This window comes from Euprymna scolopes, chromosome 5 (genome assembly GCF_053919585.1).
Source record: "Euprymna scolopes isolate OS-2025 chromosome 5, ASM5391958v1, whole genome shotgun sequence".
NCBI classification, from domain to species: Eukaryota; Metazoa; Mollusca; class Cephalopoda; order Sepiida; family Sepiolidae; genus Euprymna; species Euprymna scolopes.
In genome coordinates, this window is record NC_136486.1 from 108,371,890 (window position 1) to 108,391,583 (window position 19,694).

At 33.8% G+C, this 19,694-nt stretch overlaps 1 pseudogene; it reads right to left on the reverse strand.

The window, feature by feature from the left end:
- Positions 1–834: 834 nt before the first annotated feature.
- Positions 835–951, reverse strand: LOC145277351 (5S ribosomal RNA; annotated as a pseudogene).
- Positions 952–19,694: the final 18,743 nt, after the last annotated feature.

Consider the following 19,694-nt stretch of genomic DNA (forward strand, 5'->3'; position numbering starts at 1 on the left):
GGAACAAATTTATTTAAATTGCTCCTTTACGCATGCGCAAATATACATTTTAACCGTAATGTCAGTTAATTTTAAGGGGTTTTTATATCCATTTGTTGGAGGCTTAGATGGTAAGGAAAAACGCTGAAGCGCTAAGTGTTTTAGGTTCAGTTCTAGCTCATGGCACACAAACCATGTTTTTTTTTAATTTTGAAATCACTGCTATATATTTTGTATAATATAATAATCCATAGAGTATTCGTTCTATAATAATAAATATGAAATCCGCATAAATTAAAATGTTATATTTAAGCGTATTTTACGAACGGGAAACGCCAGGATGCCTGCTAGTCGGACATAATTATTAATTGCAAGTTGTTGAGGTTTGATGATGATAATAAGAAAATTTTAACTTCTTTACATAATTTTTTTCCAGAATATATTATTTTATTCTTATTAACTACGATTTGGCACAGACAAAAGGTGATAGTTATCTTTTTTGATGAAATTATCTAAATTAGTAAACTTACTTAGAGTTTAAAGAATGCCTGGTTAGGCAAGGCTATAGGGTAGTGATAATAAAACCAATGTAGATATCAGCGTTATTAGTAGTTTAAAATTGCATAGTAAACTGAATTGAGTATTATGTGATAGTACAATAATATAATATAAAAAACAGGCTCCTTCAGTCTTGGACAGACTAAGGATACCCACAAAGGATTGCCTACGCGTGAAATTTTTGTGGCAGGAGGTGCCAAATCTCCAACCACATCTCTCCTGAGACGACATTGTTAAATACCAGTGGCAAGTGTATATACAGGACGACTGGAAACAAATGCCGCGATAAACGGAGAGCACATACAGCGCCTAGAATTCCCAAATGGTCACCCATCTGGTATTAGCCAGGCTCAACGTTGCTTAACTTCGGTGATCTGACGAGAACCGGTGTGTCAACGCGATTATGCCGTACAATAATATATCAATAGAAGTAATAGTTTACTTTCGACTTCACACAGACAGATACAAAATCTATCAATAGTAATAGAAAATAAGAGCACATATTAAGGCATTTAACGAGGGCAGAATATCAGAAGCGTCTGTAATATCATTTTTAATGAAAGGAACGTTTTCCTTTAAAGAGAGGACAAATCACATTCCTGAACTCCATCGTGCTGTCTCATTGAATAAAGTTGTCCAATTATAAAATTGTCTTAGCTATCGTATATCATATTCGCAATGGAAATAACAAAGCATATAATACATAACGAAGCATTTCATGAAGAGATTAGTTGAAATTAACAAATACACACTCTGAAGAATTTTCAAGACATTGGAAATAAGATTATTATAGCAATAACGATAGAACGAACAAAGAAATCCATTAATGTTCCTTGTTTCCGATGAAACACCCGCTGCATAACAGAATTCCATCACACTCGAAAACCCCACAATCCAATCGGCTCTTTTATATACCTACTTCCGGCCCTTGTCATTGTAAAAATTCTTTTTAAGCTTCTAAGGTACTTTCTCTTCGCATCCAACGAGCATCATTATTTCCCTTCCTTTTAGTCTCGTTGCGCGACACTTGATCCGACGCAAATCAGGGTACTTTCTTTTGCACACGAAAAGAAATGTGGCAAAATAAAGGAGAGAAAAAATCTGAGAAAATTCATCTCATCTTTTATTTAACGACGAAAATTATTTCGGCGATCCAGTAAAACGTATTCCACGTATGCAAACATATGACAAGTTTCAGCGAGTATATGTAAACACACACACACACACACACACACACACACACACACACACACATATATATATATATATATAGAGAGAGAGAGAGAGGGAGAGATAGATAGATAGATAGATAGATAGATAAGAATTGTTAAATGTGAGATGATATAAAATTATTTCCACAAAATTTGTGTTTTGAAATTAAGAGTGATTTTATGTAACATATCGGTTGAAAGAAAATGATAAATACTTATTTATTAAGACTTGAATGTAATACATTTTCGCATTAGTTTATATATATATATATATATATATATATATATATATATATATATATATATATATATATATTAGTCTCGCAAGTAACTGCGAGACAAACAAAATGTTACTTAGAGACTACTATTGTGTAATCCAGCGTAGGGTACCGGTAGAAAAAATAAAAAATTAATTTACTTGAGACATACTTATTGAACATTTTCTGAAATAGTACAATAATTACCTTGACATTCTTCTGTTTAGTTTAAGATATCATTTTCAGATATTTTGATACTAATACCGTTATTAAAAAAATAAAAATTGCCGGATTTTAGTTTCATCAGAGTTTTCCACGACAACCTAAACAAACCACTATTCGTACTACCATAATAACAGCAACACAGAGAGAGAGGGAGAGAGAGAGAGAGAGACAGACAGACAGAGAGGGGGGCTACTGTTCAGTATTTGTGTAAAATATTACATAACTGATTTTTCCCCTATTTTTGATTATCCGTTACATTACTACCGGTGATTTTGTGGCCTGTCAAGAATATATTATGAATATATTATTATCATTTTTAATTTTGTAACTGGCTGTAACATTTTCTTGCATTATTTACAACTTTTTGTAAATAATGCAAGATATATTTTCAACTACAACGTAAACAAACCACTATTCGTACTACCATAATAACAGCAACACAGAGAGAGAGGGAGAGAGACAGACAGACAGACAGACAGACAGAGAGGGGAGGGCTACTGTTCAGTATTTGTGTAAAATATTACATGTAACATCTTCTTGCATTATTTTCAACACGTAAGCGTACTATTTTTTGTTGTTGTTGTTTGTTTACAAATACTGTGTCAATAAAATTCTTACTTTCTTTTATATTATTAAGAAAATAATAGCGTGTTACAATTAGTGCATGCGCACCAACATTTTTACTATAAGGGACTTACGTAGGACTCCTGGGACTTACGTAGGACCCCCCCTGGAGTGAATGTGGTATTGCGGTGATTTTGTGGCCTGTCAAGAATATATTATGAATATATTATTATCATTTTTAATTTTGTAACTGGCTGTAACATTTTCTTGCATCATTTACAACTTTTTGTAAATAATGCAAGATATATTTTCAACTACAACGTAAACAAACCACTATTCGTACTACCATAATAACAGCAACACAGAGAGAGAGAGAGAGGGAGAGAGACAGACAGACAGACAGACAGAGAGGGGAGGGCTACTGTTCAGTATTTGTGTAAAATATTACATGTAACATTTTCTTGCATTATTTTCAACACGTAAGCGTACTATTTTTTTGTTGTTGTTTGTTTACAAATACTGTGTCAATAAAATTCTTACTTTCTTTTATATTATTAAGAAAATAATAGCGTGTTACAATTAGTGCATGAGCACCAACATTTTTACTATAAGGGACTTACGTAGGACTCCTGGGACTTACGTAGTACCCCCCCCTGGAGTAAATGTGGTATTGCGGTGATTTTGTGGCCTGTCAAGAATATATTATGAATGATGGCAATAAAAAAGTATTTGATAAAATTGCTGAAAAAGCTAGAAAAGCTGAATATTATTGAGAAAATAAAGATAAAATAAAACAAAGAGTTCAGAATTATAAAAAAAAAACTCAAAGCGGTAAATAATGATACTTATAAAAAAAAGCAAAAAGAGTCAAATAAAAAATATTTCAATAAAAATAGAGAAAAAATGCATGCGAAAATGGCCCAGTATTATAAAAAAAATAGAGAAAAAATTTGTACAAAAGCATATTATAACAAATATAAAAATAAACATAGAAAAAAAGCATCTAAATTTACTTGCAAATTCGAAATGTCAAGCAAAGATGCTAATTTTCATCGACACAATGAAAATCAAATTAATAACACTGACTACAGAATATCAATGACTCGTTTGTGTAGAATCGAAGATGGCTGTCCAGACTCAGCTCAGAAATTGGAATATGCTAAAAGATTGCATAACAATTTGTCTGATTTGAGTCCGAATTTGACAATTGCTCAAATGAGGAAGAAATTGGATAGTTTCCAAAGTTGCAAAGGTATGCATTCTGATAGAATTTATTGCTGTGGCCAAAGTGATTGCACGGACAAGCTGGCCCTGCTGAAACTCTTGTCACCACACTCGCAACACCTGAGAACAGTGATCAGAAAAATATATCGATTATTGTCGATTGGAACATGGCTTAACAAATATGACATCGCAATACTTGAAGGGGACTGGTCAATATATAGTGAGTTAATTTACCAGGTTAGCAGGGATGCTACTATTTCTGACCTTTACAATGAATCCTTTTCAAATGAAAATGAATTTCACACTGAGGTTTATGTTACAACAAAATATGCCAATTTGTAATCTGTAAATCATATGAGCAATCATTACATCAAAATGCTCCATATTTGTCTGAAATGACAAATTATGAAAGTATTAAGAAAAAAATTAAAGATGCTATTGAAAGAAGCAAAAAAATAGAGCAAAATTCTAAAAATTATGAAAATGAAAATAACGCTGATGATGATCAAATTGATTGCGATCCTAATATGGCTAAAGAGGCAGATAAAAATGAAGCTGATTTGAATATGCCTCAAATCAGACATGTCACTGAAGTTCAAGTTTTAGAAAATGAGCAAAAATTGAATTTCATTCAAAAAGAAATTTATAATGAAATTATTTCCAAACTTGAGCAACAAAATCTTCATTGGAATGAGGAAAACCCTATTCACAGGTGCAATTGTGACGATTGTCCACAAATTCTCAAATTTATTAATGGTTTTGTGGATGTGGGCAAATCTTTTCTGATCAATGCACTGGCAGATAAAATTACTCTCACATATCCTGCCATCAATGGACCCAGTGTAGTTATTTGTGCTCCTACTGGTGTCAGTGCTTACATTTTGAAAGGATCTACATGCCATAGAGTCTTTCAACTAAATGTGCAGCATGGTTCTACACCTAAATATGAACCATTATCAAAGGATAAAATAAAAAGTTTGAGAACCATGCTTGGATATGCGAGATTATTCATTATTGATGAAATAAGCATGGTTAGTCACTTGCAATTAGCATTTATTCACCAACGTTTGCAATATGTTTTTGGTGATATTAGGAAACAAGTGTATCCATTTGCAAACATGTCAATTGTTGCATTTGGTGATTTATTTCAGCTTCCACCTGTTAATGAAAAACCTGTATTTTCCAAAATATCTATTCAAGATGCTAGAAAATCAAATTTGGGAATTGCTGGTATAAATTTGTGGTCATATTTCGATTATGATGAATTGACCATAAATGTGCGACAAAAAGATGACAATGAAAACTTTGTTAATATTCTTAACAGAATAAGACTTGGGTCACCAACTGATTAGGATATTGAGATCTTGAAAAGGCATCGAATCAATCCTAAACAAAAAGCAAATATTGATCAAGTTACTGATCTTTTGCAAAATTTGCAAAAGAAAATGCATATTATTTGCATTGTACCCACAAATGAATCTGCTGAGGAAGTAAATTATAAAATGTTGAAAAAAAATAATATTCATATCATTGAAATTTCAGCAACTGATTCCAACTTAAGACAAAAAACCGTAACAAAAAAAAATCAAAACAGACACCAAAAACTTCTAAACTTTAAAAGATTTCTGACACAGCTGGACTTGAAACTGTGCTTAAAATTGGAATTGGTGCTAGATGCATGTTGCGTCGAAATATTGATATTGAAAAAGGACTTTGCAATGGTACAATGGGTACAGTCACTGAAATACAAATGAAAGATGGCAAAGTTGTTGCTGTGACTGTAAAATTTGATCATATGCAGTCAATGTTGAATTTGTGCAAGCTGACTATGAACTTTCTCCTGGACTCTTTGTGACTAGATCTCAAATACCTTTGCCACTCAGCTATGCTTTAACTGTCCACAAAACCCAAGGTATTTCAGTCGATGGTATCATTGTTGACTTGGGATCTGATGTCTTTTCAGATGGAATGGCCTATGTAGCTTTGTCACGTGCTAGAAAGCTGTGCAATGTCTATTTGATTGACCTTGACCCTCATAAATTGACCATGCTTGTTTTGCTAACAGTATTGTTCAGACAATTTACCACCTTCCTTTGTTGTCTAACATCATTAAAAGCATTCCAAACATTGATTTGCCAATTCAGCAATTAAAAAGATTGCTTGTCCCTGGCACTCACAGTGTTGCTGATCTTAGAGAATCAATCGGAGGCGTTTTTAATAGTGGCCAACAAGAATGTGCTATTGCATTTTGGGAATTTTTGATAAACAAGTGCCCTGACAGTGCCAAACAATTATTCACTTTTGAAGAAAGTAAAGTGATGAAATGTCTTAGAATACACAAACAAAACTGCCAAAGACTACAAGATAGTGAATGTAATTGCACCTTTAAAGTTGGCTGTGGGTTCCAAACCTTGCAGATTGCTGGAATACCACAGAGATTAGTTATTCAACTTCATCCTACTGATGGTCGACAGCAATTTAAAAGTTTGCTCAAAACTGATGCTTCAGTGCTCAAACATTGTATCAAATGTCAGCAAAATACTGAGCACTTGGAAAATGTCACTAGAACGTTTCCTACTGCAATGAAATATTTGTGTGTTCAAATAAATAGATTTATGTTTGAAAATTATAATCCTCGGCGAATTAATGCTGAAATTATGAATTTCAGTACAAAAAAACAAAATATTTTTGGAACAAATTTCAAAGTAAAAACAGCTATTCTGCACACTTTGAATAGAGTCGATTTTGGGCATTATACTTGCATTGTTAGAAATAATATTAAGTGGAATATTGTCAGTGGCACTAACTTTTCTAATAATGTCAATTTTCCTTCCAAAATGTCCAATATTGTTGGCATTTTTTTTGAAAAAATATAAAGGAAGCAAACATTTGATAAAAACAAGGTCATACATTCAATAGAAATAAATAGTGGTGGTTTTCGCTTTTAAAATTCAACCATCACCTAGGCATGGCATGGGGCTGTAACTGTTACTCTGCAGGCGAACAATAGCACTGTTATGAATCATAACTAAACCGGAGACACGATTTCTGCTTCAAGAGATAAATGTAATATAAAATTTTAACCGGAAAATTATTTTACTGAAAACTATTGATCAGTATTACACTCTAAAAAGGAAGATACTAGAGTTAAAAAAAACAACAATTTTATTTACACTCAAGCAATTCAAAATTTATCTCAAAACTGACTCTTCAATTCGCAAATATTGTCAACAAAATACTGAGCATTTGCAAAAAGCCACTAGAAATAGAATTTTTCTACTGCAATGGAATATGTGTGTGTTCAAACAAATAGATTTTTATTTTAAAATTACGATCCTCAATGAATTAATTCCGAAATTATATATTTCAATAAATTTTTTTTGCAGAAATTTCATTGTAAAACCAGATATTCTTCACTTTTATGAAAGTCGATTTGGGCATTTTACTTGCATTATTTAGAATAATAACAAGTGAAATATTATCAGTGACACCAATATTTCATATAATTTTAATTTTCATTCCAAAATGTCGTCCATCAATATTGGCATTTCTTTTGAAAAATATAAAAGAAACAAATAATTGAGAAAAATCAGACCATATATCCAATCGAAATAGCAAAAACTTGAGTGCTAACCTCCCAATCAGCGTGGTATGGGGCTATAACTGTATCCCTGCAGGCGAACGATAGCACTTTTATGAATCACTTAAATTCAGAATTTAAAACAAATTTCTGTAAATTTTTTTTATGTAATACTTTTCCTGTGATCATTAGCATGTTCTATTAATTAATAAATATAATTCTATTATTTTTATTGTTGCTTACGTTGTTGATGAATAGAATTTTAAAAAAAAATTATAATCAATATAATAATCGTTTTTTATAATGAGTAAATTTATAAATATTTAAAATCTTAAAAAGTTCAACAAAATGCCAATTGCATTTTTATTAGTGCATAAGGCACATCTGATTGAGTTGAAATAAAATATTTTTTGCTTAAATTCTAGTATCTTTCTTTTTATAGTTTAATATTAATAGTTTTTGGTAAATTTTATGGTTAAACATTTTGTTGAACATCTTTCTGTTGAGGCCGAAATCTTTTTTCAAGAAAATATATATATATATATATATATATATATATATATATATATATATATTGGTATATTTGGGCAGAATTTTTTTTATTCAAGCAAATATTATTGAATGCAACGGAGACACTTTGATTGTGACTCTTTTTTTAAATCATTCGATTTTCCGTATAATCTTTTTTGTATCAAAATCAAAAATATTAATAAAAGTTCCATAGTTTTGGCTGTCACGAGCGCTTTCGATTTCTCCATGAATCATCATCAGGTGTTGAAGTAAAAGTGCGAAGGAGCGAAAATGAGAATTAAAAGTGAAAACTACAATATACAGTAAATGGCGATAAGTTAAAATATATAGAGTCGATTGAACGTCGATTAAAAATATAGGTCGATTAAAATTCGAGTATTTAAATCAGCAAGTTCATGGACACTGTTAACAAAGTCGATGCAATACGAACTACGCAAGACATCTTAGAACGTTACTGCTTTTCTCGAATGCAATATCATTTATAGTGGGTTGAAAAGTTCTAATATATGACGCTTCAAGACTTCTTAATTTTCTAAAATTATTTTCATGTTGTATAATTTTTATGTTATCAACGAGGACCTTTCTAAGATTGGAGGGGGGGCAGTTATGTTCTTTTATCAAATGTTTATATATAGAACTAGTATTATTTAGATGCATGGTAATTCACCGGGAAAACGTTGACGTTGTATGACAAATCTATGTATTATTTTCGGAGTTAAATTCTCACATAGAGCATTTTAATTTATACACTACGTTGGTTTGTTCCAACGGTTTTATAGTCGGTGACTTCTTGTCGTAGATAATAAATTTAATTTTAGAATTAGTGTCAACAGGCGTCAGGTATCTACGTATGATATTTTTAATTGCGTTTTCTTCGATTTTGATGTTCGGTGTCATTTGATTTTGATAAAATATATTAATGGGGGTTGCATTGCAGTGTTGGCTAATATTATTATTAGGGTTGTCAAGGGTTGCAGTATTTGTTGTATTCGTTCATCAACAATGTAATTAGGAATATGATTATCGATGAGTACTTGTTTAGTGCTTTTATTTCAATTATATATGTGTGTGTGAAGAGAAAGAGAGAGGGGGCTGGTTGATGTTGCTTCCATAGTGCTATAGACCTGCTAAGGGGTGTCAAAGAAAAACGAACCGCCAAAATTAAGCAACATGTATTGCAAAGCATACAATAGGTGGATTGTTTTTCGTAGCCGACAAACGCCCTAGGTTGTTCCACCGGATATCGACTGGTTATTTATTTGTTTCCCACGAAACAAAATGTGACACAAGGTAGGTTTAATGTGTGAGATAATCATCTCCCTTCAAAAGGGACATTCTGCAAAAATAAAACTTCCCTAGTATAGAAGGGTTTCCTCCTCCGTTGACTTAGGACAATTACGTTGAGTGCAGCATCTAAGCAGACACCACACTTCAGCCATCAGTCCAGTACGAGTAGTGGATATCGACTGGTTATTCATTTGTTTCCCACGAAACAAAATGTGACACAAGGTAGGTTTAATGTGTGAGATAATGAGCTCCCCTCAAAAGGGACATTCTGCAAAAATAAAATTGCCTCAGTATAGAGGGGTTCCCCCCTTCATTTACTAAGGAAAATTAATTTGAGTGCAGCATCTGAGCATACACCACACTTCAGTACCGAGTGGCGACTGACACCATATGGCTTAGTCTCACGGTATTTATTTAGATTGAAATAGTCTATTAGCAGGTAACCTAGGTTAGTTCCGCCACAACACCTTTTCCGCAGCTGATAACTCCGGACAGTGTATCAGTATTTCCTCTTCTTTGGGTAAACCATGGACGGCTCGGTGATTTTCCTTTTCCTGTCCGAACTTCGTGCTTCTTTTGTGATTTAGGGAGGCTCAATATCAAACGTGTCGTAGACAATTTCAATAGACTCTACTTCTTCCTTAGGAAACTCTTCTTGGTCCTCATTAAAAAATTTGAGTATCTGGTTTACATGTCTTTTGTGGATGAATTTTGGTCCCGGAATTATATAGATTACGTTTATGATCCTTTGTCTTACTTTTCCCAGTTTCCAAAAGGAAACATCATTTTCAAAATGCTTGAAGTACACTTTGTCTCCAAGATTGTATTTTTAGTGTGGTTTATCTTGGTAGCTACTTTTCAAATAGTGATCTGATTTTACAGCCAAACATAAATTACAAAACAAACATTACTAACATCGCTGGGGATTTACTTGCTGAGATGTTAGGGTTTGCCGTAATCCTATATACTTGAAGAAACTGCTGTAGGGCTTTTTTTCCTGGTTGATCAATAAGGTTTCCTTAAAACCCTTATCAGGGTGTCTACAAAGCGCTCAACTTGGCCACTACTTCTCAGATGATATTGTGGAGTTATAAAATATTTTACTAGATAAGTCTCGCAAAATTCCTGAAAATCCGAAGAAGTGAATTGGGTAGCAATAACACTAACGAATCAAAAACACCAAAACGAGCAAAAAGCTCAGGTAAGAAATTAATGATTACCTCAGTGGTGGGTTTTCTTAGCAGTTCTAGTCATTTGGAAAAACTATCCATCACTATCAAATAATAGAATTCATCCCGTGGTCCTGCAGACTCTATATGTATCCTGGGCCACACATGTTCGGATTTTAGGCAAAGGTTTGTGAATAATCGGCGGTGTCTTTGCGGCCACAACACAGCCTTTACATGGTTTAACCACATTAGTTCTATCTTGGTCCATAGACGGCCAGTAAACGAAGCTACGCATCAGGCATTTCATTCTTTTGGTGGCAGGATGATCCATGCCTTTGGAATGATGATTCTCGCTGTAAAGCAGGAGGTTGTCGCAGACAGAGTACATGTCAGATATAAATTCTCCTTGTTCTGTTCCAATTTCTTCTTTGTGCTTTTTATAAATTCATCATTGGCCGCTTCAGTCTTAATTTCTTGAAGGGTTACTAGTAATTCCAAGATTGTATTGTGAATCATCGTCTTTATCTCACTATTTATCCGCTATGCGGTGATTACTGAGTCCTCGAGGGGTGAATTTTGGTTGGGGATTAACGTAGACAGCCCATCCATATGCGTGATATTCTTTGACGCTAACAATCCAGTTTAAAATGATAATTCAATGAACTGGTTCCCCATCTTAGTAAACGGTTGGCCGTAAATGTAGACAATCCTCTTTTTACGCAAAAATGGTTAGAAGGGACTTCTGGTCTATTTGTAGCGTAAAATGTCTACCGCGCAAGGAACGATGAAATTTTGATGCTGTATACATAATGCCGAGACCCTCTTTCTCTATCTGAATAGTGTTTTTTCAGATTTTCTGAATGCATAGGAAATTAGTTTTTTCGACCCATCTGTCATCTTATGTAATAGGCATGCGCATAACTACTTTTTGACGAGCATCATTAGCCACTACGATGTCTACTTTTACCTTAAAATGTGTGAGAGAGAGGTCTGATGTTAACAGTCTTAATTTTCTGAAACGGTAACTGACACTTGACTGTCCATTCCCAACTTTTATCTTTTTCATAAGCTAGTTCGGCGATGCTCGTAGTTCATGCATTCTTGAAATGAAGCAATGCTAATAGTTAACGAATCCTAGGAAACTTTGTAGTTGGGTAGTATTTTCTGGTGCTGACATGTTCCTCATCGCAGCACTTTCTGGGTCGGGACGTCTGCCATTCTTGTCAGTTATGTGCCTCAAATATTTTATTTTCTGCAGAAGAAACTTGCATTTGTTTTCCTTGATTTTGAATTAAAAATTTTGTATTCGTCTGAATACTTCGTAGATATGGTCTTTGCGCTTTTCCTTGTTACTGCTAGCTATAATAATATCGTCCTGATATACGATGACAAAATCAAAACCGCTTAGTGCCGTGCTAATAACCTGTTAAAAAATAGAAAACGCGACCTTATTATTCCCAACTCGCATTTAGGTAAATATGGACTCTCGTATAAATAATTCATTCAAAAAGTATCGCAAACAAAACAAATAACATCGACATAAAACGTGATGCATTCAGTAGTCATGCGAGGTAGCCTAGTGGTAGAGGTTTACGCTTCTTATCACGGAGTCTCGATTACGAACCTCACTAGATTCAGCGACTCTGATGAGTCGTAGATGACTAAACAGTCTTAGTCGATAATAATATTTTAACAATACATATGCCGCTCCCCATTCGGGTGTACCAAACTGGGCAACAGAAAATTATTCCCACCTCGCATTTAGGAAAAATGCACTTTCGTATAAATAATTGAATATATATATATATATATATATATATATATATATATATATATATATATATATACATATACATATGCCGACAGAAATATTCAATATGTCTTGTAAAACATATTGAATATTTCTGTCGGCATATATATATATATATATATATATGCATATGCCGACAGAAATATTCAATATGTTTTACAAGGCAAATGTCAAAAAAAAAAATGTTGGTCGTGACGAAAAAAAAAAAAAACGAAAATCGTATTTTCTTTCTAGGGAGTAAGTTAAAAAAAAAGTTCGCTGACATACTTATTTAATGACGCGAAAAAAAACACAAACAATTTGTATTCTCTTTCTTTTGTATTTACGGGTGTGCCAAGATATCGAAAAGATAAGAAAAATATGAAAATATTCTTACTTTTCGCTAGTTTGAAGTCCAAAATTTATGGTGACCCACTGATTTGGTTTTCGCGAGTTCCGTTTTTCCTTTTATCGGTGCTTTCTGAACACTTGCTTGGTAAATTCAGCTTTCTGTTATGAGTTATTTTGAATTCGAGTGACGTCTGTAAGTTCAAAACCCGGCGTCGCCATAGTTATAGCCGTCTTAAAGGGTAACAAAGGAAAACAGAACGTTAAAATAAAGTAAGAATTGCAAAGCATACCATACGTCGTCGCTGAGGTACGACCAAGGTTAGTCTATCGGATATCGACTGACACCTTACGGCTTAGTCTTCTGGTACGTAGTGAGATTGCAATAGTCTATCAGTAGGTAGCATATGATTAGTTCCGCCACAACACCTATTCACTGTTTGTCCTAGTACAATCGAATCTGTTTAGATCCATCGTCATGAATAATTAACACCGAACTGAGTTTAGTAATTTTGTAAGAATGCGCTTTTCCTAAGTAAATCAGTTGTTATTAAATCAATTCAGTGTTAATCATCCTTGACGATTGATCCAAACGGATCCGAAAGTAATCCGGTCAGGAATTACTATAACAGCTACATCAGCCAGTTCTTGCATGAAGCAAAAAATTAATAAGAGAATTGAAAATGGCCAACGTTAAAATATATACACATAAATTGCGTGTGCTTGTGTGTGTATATATATATATATATATATATATATATATAGAGAGAGAGAGAGAGAGAGACATATAGGTATATAGATAGATAGATAGATAGATAGATAGATAGATATTCACCAAGCAATAAAAATCACACATGTTCTCGGTGTACGAAATATTTTAACATGTGTATGCTACTTTAGATATAAATATAAATTTCCTTATAAAATTTCCTTATAAAATTTCCTTATAAAATTTCCCAACAAAAATTCAAACATGTAATGTTAAGAACATTAAAATTTGAACTCCAACACTATAATAAGAAAAATTTGATGTACAATAGAAAACGCATTGTGGGCGCGTAACTCTCGCTTCTCCTATTTTATTCATCAGTTCTTATTTACGATGAGTGCTTTTTCTCATAAAGGGAAAACAAAAAGTTGTATGCCAGCAACCAAATGATATGTCTTTGTTTTCTCTTCCTATTTCTATATTTGCGGCTATGTCTCTATTAAGGGTGCTAGAGGTAAACGTTTTAACGGCACTGATATTTTCTGACTGAAAGTCCGGGATTCGAAATTTTGGATTAACTCACAAGGAAACCGTCCTACAATCATGTGCAAAGTACTGGTGCTGATGTATTGCCATGTAGTCAATAGATTTTTGACCATACAGTAGATTATGGTGGGGACTCTCGATGCCATAGTAGTGAGTAATGTTGTGGCTTCCCCTAAATCTTCTACAGAAATTATTCTTCGTTTTTTTTTGTTGTTTCCATTTCTGCTCTGTTCTAACTCTGCCGAACTCTTCCACATATTAACATACTCAAAAATGAAAAATCTCAAGAAGTAATACAAGAAAAAACCCTGAATTCTAACTCCCAACATAGACTCCCACTAACAAGACTCCTTCTCCAACATCAGGGTCTACGTTTTAACCTTCAATAGTTTAAAATCCATTTACAGGAGAGTAAACCTGACCTATTGTTCCTGCGCGAAACTGGCATTGAACCGACTGTTTCTCTAGATGGGCTTTACGATTAAATGATACTCAAATTTGACATCCAAATCAGACCCCAAAAGTCGTTATGGGTATGGAATATGTGTCTACATGTGGAATGTCTTTCCATGTTGCAGGGGCATCTCCAGAAAAGGTCCTATATTGTCCTATATGTGCTTCAGAGTAGCACTGGCTCACAGCATCGCGTTAATATTTCCCTATATCGTCCCCCATAACAGCGGAGTTGCTATCAATGAGAGTATATCTGAAAAAATTTACATTTATTCGGCTCATCCGTCGGCTTACATTCACGTTTGTGGAGACTTCAATATTTATAATGTTGAATGGCTGGCAAACTCAAAGAAGACGCATGATAATTGAAAATAATGCAATGCTTTATCCATTGCTCATGACCTAGCACAACTTGTTCACAAACCCACCCGTGTGCCTGACACTGGCAGGGAATATGATAGTCTCCTTGATATTTGTCTTACAACTTACCTACTGGGATCTTTCGATCAAGATAAAGAAGAAATGTAATAAGTCTTCAGCTGTACCTCTACATCGTACTGTATATCGATACTCTGTGGCTGATTGGGAGAACTTCCGAACATTTATATCAGATATACCTCTGTGTTCCATATTTATGTGACGTGAATGTCTCGGGAGGCGATTGGACTCCCTACTGGAGGGAGGCTGAGACTTCCGAAACACTGGAGAATACCGTGCAGACATGATTTGTTTAATTTTTAAGTATAGTTGTGTGTCCGGGCGACGGCCGCCGACCCTGTTGAAAGAAAGATTGGATTTATAAATTTCTTTTTTATGAAAGCGACAACTTAATGGCACTTTGAGAGACGTAACGAAAACATAATTTCGTTTTCGATGCCAATGAGTGATGACTCAGGGTTGTTTGGCCTTTGAGTGGAGTTACCCATCCCACTTTCTGTCCTTGCGTCACATCATACTAGGTTTGGAGCACGTAAATATCTAGATAAAAAAAACAGTGTTTAACCAGGTCCTCGTCAATAAAAAAAACAGGGAATCATGCTTGTACTGGGGAAGGAGCTTTAATTCGTCACTGTTTTAGTGTCTCTATGTACAAGCGAATGAATTCCATTTGAGGAGAAAAGAACAGAAGTCTAATGTATAACAAACTTATAATTAAGCTCGTTTAAAAAACCTGCCTACAAGTGTATATTTTAATAAAAAGTATAAAACTTTTTAAGAAAATTATGAATGTAAGGAATATAAGGATCGAACTTCAAATTAACTAGAGTCATATACACGATGATCTCCAAAATTCGAACATGGTCACTGAAAGAAGTAGATTTAATATGTGTTTCAATAGATTTTACTAGATATAAATAGGAACGCTAAAGACACGAATGTTAAAAATAAATACTTAGAATGGAAGTGTAGTAGGAAGTGTTTTTTGTCGTCTGTGGTAGCAAATAACACGCAATAAAACTGTATCGATTTATGCTGTTGATATAAGAACCATCGATTTGAGAATGGAATGGGGAAATCGTACGTTCGGAACTGTGGATTTTATTCTGAAAAATAAATAGCTGACTAACAATAAAAGTTTAACTACATATATATATATATATATATATATAGAGAGAGAGAGAGAGAGAGAGAGAACGAGAGAGAGAGGGGTGCGTGTGTGTGTTAGAGAGAGAGAGGGAAGCAGAGTATGAGAGAGAGAAAGAGAGTGGGGGAGATAGAGTAGGTGAAAGAGAGAGACATAGGAAGAGAAATGGATAGATAAGTAAAGTAAAAAATATATTTTATCTAACCAATATATATATATATATATATATATATATATAGAGAGAGAGAGAGAGAGAGATAGATAGATACATAGATATACTAGCGGAGGTAGAGGGTACTCGGCGTTGCCCGGGTGTGGAAAGGTGGCTAGGGTAAATCAAAACAAGAGTTCAGCCCAGCTGGAGAGAAGTGCAAAAAAAGGATAATAGCGGAAAGAGGGGGTCCAAACAACAGTAGGCAGCACGAAAGTGAGGGAGGTGTTAAACTTAAGAACTTTTTTTTTTATATAGAAACATGTTGTTGTCTTTGTATTGTAATTGTTTGATGTATTACCGTCTGTGAATTTTGATTAAAGAAAATATAATTTCTTACCAAACACTTGGTTTAAAACAAACTTAAAAAAAGTTTTATGTGATGTTTATTATTTTAAGTAATATGAGTGAAATTCAAATGTTATTTTTTTTTATTTTGACAAATATATCATCTTTGCTTAGTTTAAGATTTTTTTTTCTAAAAGCAATTATAAGTTTCGTGGTTAAACTTTAAATTCTGAAAAAAAAAACAACAACATATAGAGACATATATGTTTGAGCAGGTACATGTTTGTACATGTCTATATATGTATGGCTGTACATCTGTATATATGCGTATGTGTGTATATGTATATATAAGTGTGTATGTGTGTATATATATATATATATGTGCATGATCTTGTCTCCATTAATTTCATTTCCTTATATATGTGGATGTATATATATATATATATGTGTGTGTGTGTGTATGTGTGTATGTGTATGTGTATGTATTTGTGTGTGTGTGAGCTTGTAGACGATCGTTTTGTGTTGAATGTATATACATATGATTATGAGCTGTAGTGTGTATTTATGTATGCACGTGTGTGGGGGGCGTGTATACGCGTATTTATGTGTGTATATATGTATGTGTGTATATGCATATATATATATATGTATATATGTGGGTGTATATATATATATATATTTATATATATATATGAATGTACGTGTGTTTGTGTGAGCATGGACATTTAACGGAGTTACACACCTTAGCCGTATATTGGTACAGTCTAACTATTTATATCTCCCTGGACCATATAAATGTGTTGGCAATAGGGGATTATCCCCGTCCCTAAAATAGAATCGATAGATAAACCTGATCATTTGTTGATGTATATGTATCTTTAAATGTAGGTGCACGCTTACTGTATTTGTATGTTAGATATATCAGTGTGCGCACCTTTATCTCTTTTTAGACATAACACTTGTGTACATGTTTATTTGCTGTATGAATACGATAGTATGCAAAATGGGATATGACTTGCATACTTGCATTTGATTATGTCGATGTTCGGCCGTGCATATGAGCGCAGTTGTACACTCGAGTACGCGTGCATGCATAATCGCCCGGATGCATAATCGCCCGGCTGAATAAGTAGTTCCCCTCTCTAATATGCGTGTTCGCGTTATATGTATATGTGTAATTGAGTACACATGTGCATTAGTATAAGGATGCGTATGCATATAAGTCTGTATTTATGTAAGCATGCTATGGATCAGTGTTTGCGTATACTATATAAATATGTATATGCGTATGTCTATATACGTATATGTACGTATGTATGTGTGTCTGTGGGTATATATGTGATTATATCTGCACTTATGTTTAGGTTTGACAGGTGGATATACAAGTAATCATTATATAAATAGTTAAAATCAACTACGCTTGGGCGACCCCATATCCAGCCCTACATTTAAATCAATTCTCCCCTTTATAAAAATATCTAACTAGCCACAGTATATAAAGTACTCACTGAAATATCAATTCCAGCTCAACGAACAACAAAACAAATAGATCGCCTCCAAAAAGAAATATATATATTTTAAATAAAATTTAAACAAACTTAATTAAACCGGATCACACTACGATCACAAGCGTATTGAACCGACTTATCTCAACTAATGAAGTCACCTTTAAATATACACTAAAAATTTAAAGAACCCAACCTTAAACTCACTTAATTAAGTATCCCTTCCAAAAATTCCATATTTTCACACCATGACTCCTCTCCATCTCCACCTCATCCGATCACCCATCCGCACAGCAAAAACAGAACACTCACCCCTTATCACGCACACCCCCATTGAAAATCACAAGAATATCCACTTCCCACTTGAACTTAAAATCAAGAGGTCAACCCTTTTAAAGAATACTAAAATACAATTCCTCCCTCCCCGCCGAAAAAATTCCATTAAGAACCTGTATGCTCGCCCAACTTTAACCCTTCCCCTCTCTCTTTACCCTCTCTACTTCACCCCACTCTCCTCTTTCCCTCATCTTTCTTTAGAGACTCACACCTTTAGCAAGCCGTCCAACGCATCGTTCTGAATATCTTCGCCACAATTATTTTGCTATTTTGCTATTGCTACCTACACTATTGATTTCGAGGTCCATTGCATACATAACTCAATGCTTAAATTCTATTACTCACGGGGATAATTACAATGGAATGGTATATCCGCACAACTTCGGATACACTTTGTCAACACCGAGAAAGCATTTGGACTACAGCAACCAACACACACTCAACGCAACAACGAATAAGGCTACTCCGTATACATTACGGAAAATCAATAAGGAGAAATACACCTTCGCTATATGGGAATATCACTTTCTCCCATTGGCCGATTTTCTGCCCACCTGGATCTATAACCCCGAACGACATTGGACTCTTTCCGATAATGGATTACCCAGGTTGTATCATCTTCTCTTTTCGTATAATTTTCTCCATATAATTATCCACAACCACTCAAAAAACTATTTTCAATAATTGTGCTTAAAAGCAAAATAGCATCCATTCGCAGCTGAACATTTTGCTAACTGCATTTCATTGCCTCTGATGATATGAGCCATTGTTGGAAATCCATGGATTAAGGAAATTAAAATAACCCCTTCTATATATTACTTTTGTCAAACAATAAATTCTTAAATCGAACATATGTCTCTATATGTTGTTTTTTTTTTCAGAATTTAAAATGTAACCACAAAACTTATATAGATATACACATAAACACACACGCATATATAAATTAAATATATACATATGCATATACACACACATACACAAACATATATATATATATATGTGTGTGTGTGAGAGAGAGAGAGATTGATAGATAAGTAGATATACATGCATTCTCCGATTGCATGTATATCTACTTGAACGTTATCAGTGTAATGTGTAAACTAAACTTACTAAGAAAATAGAGTATTAGATGCATTTTATGAGTTAATACAAGAAATATACATATGTTCTTGTGAAGACACTTTGTGTTGCCATTTATTTTGTACCATATTACTAAACTTAAATTGGTTTTGTACGTTGAGAAACTGAAAAATAATCTGTGAATCACCCACAAAATGTTCAACTCTGTAATAAAATCAATGATCGCTAAATTAAAATAAAAACCTCTCGTGGAAACGGA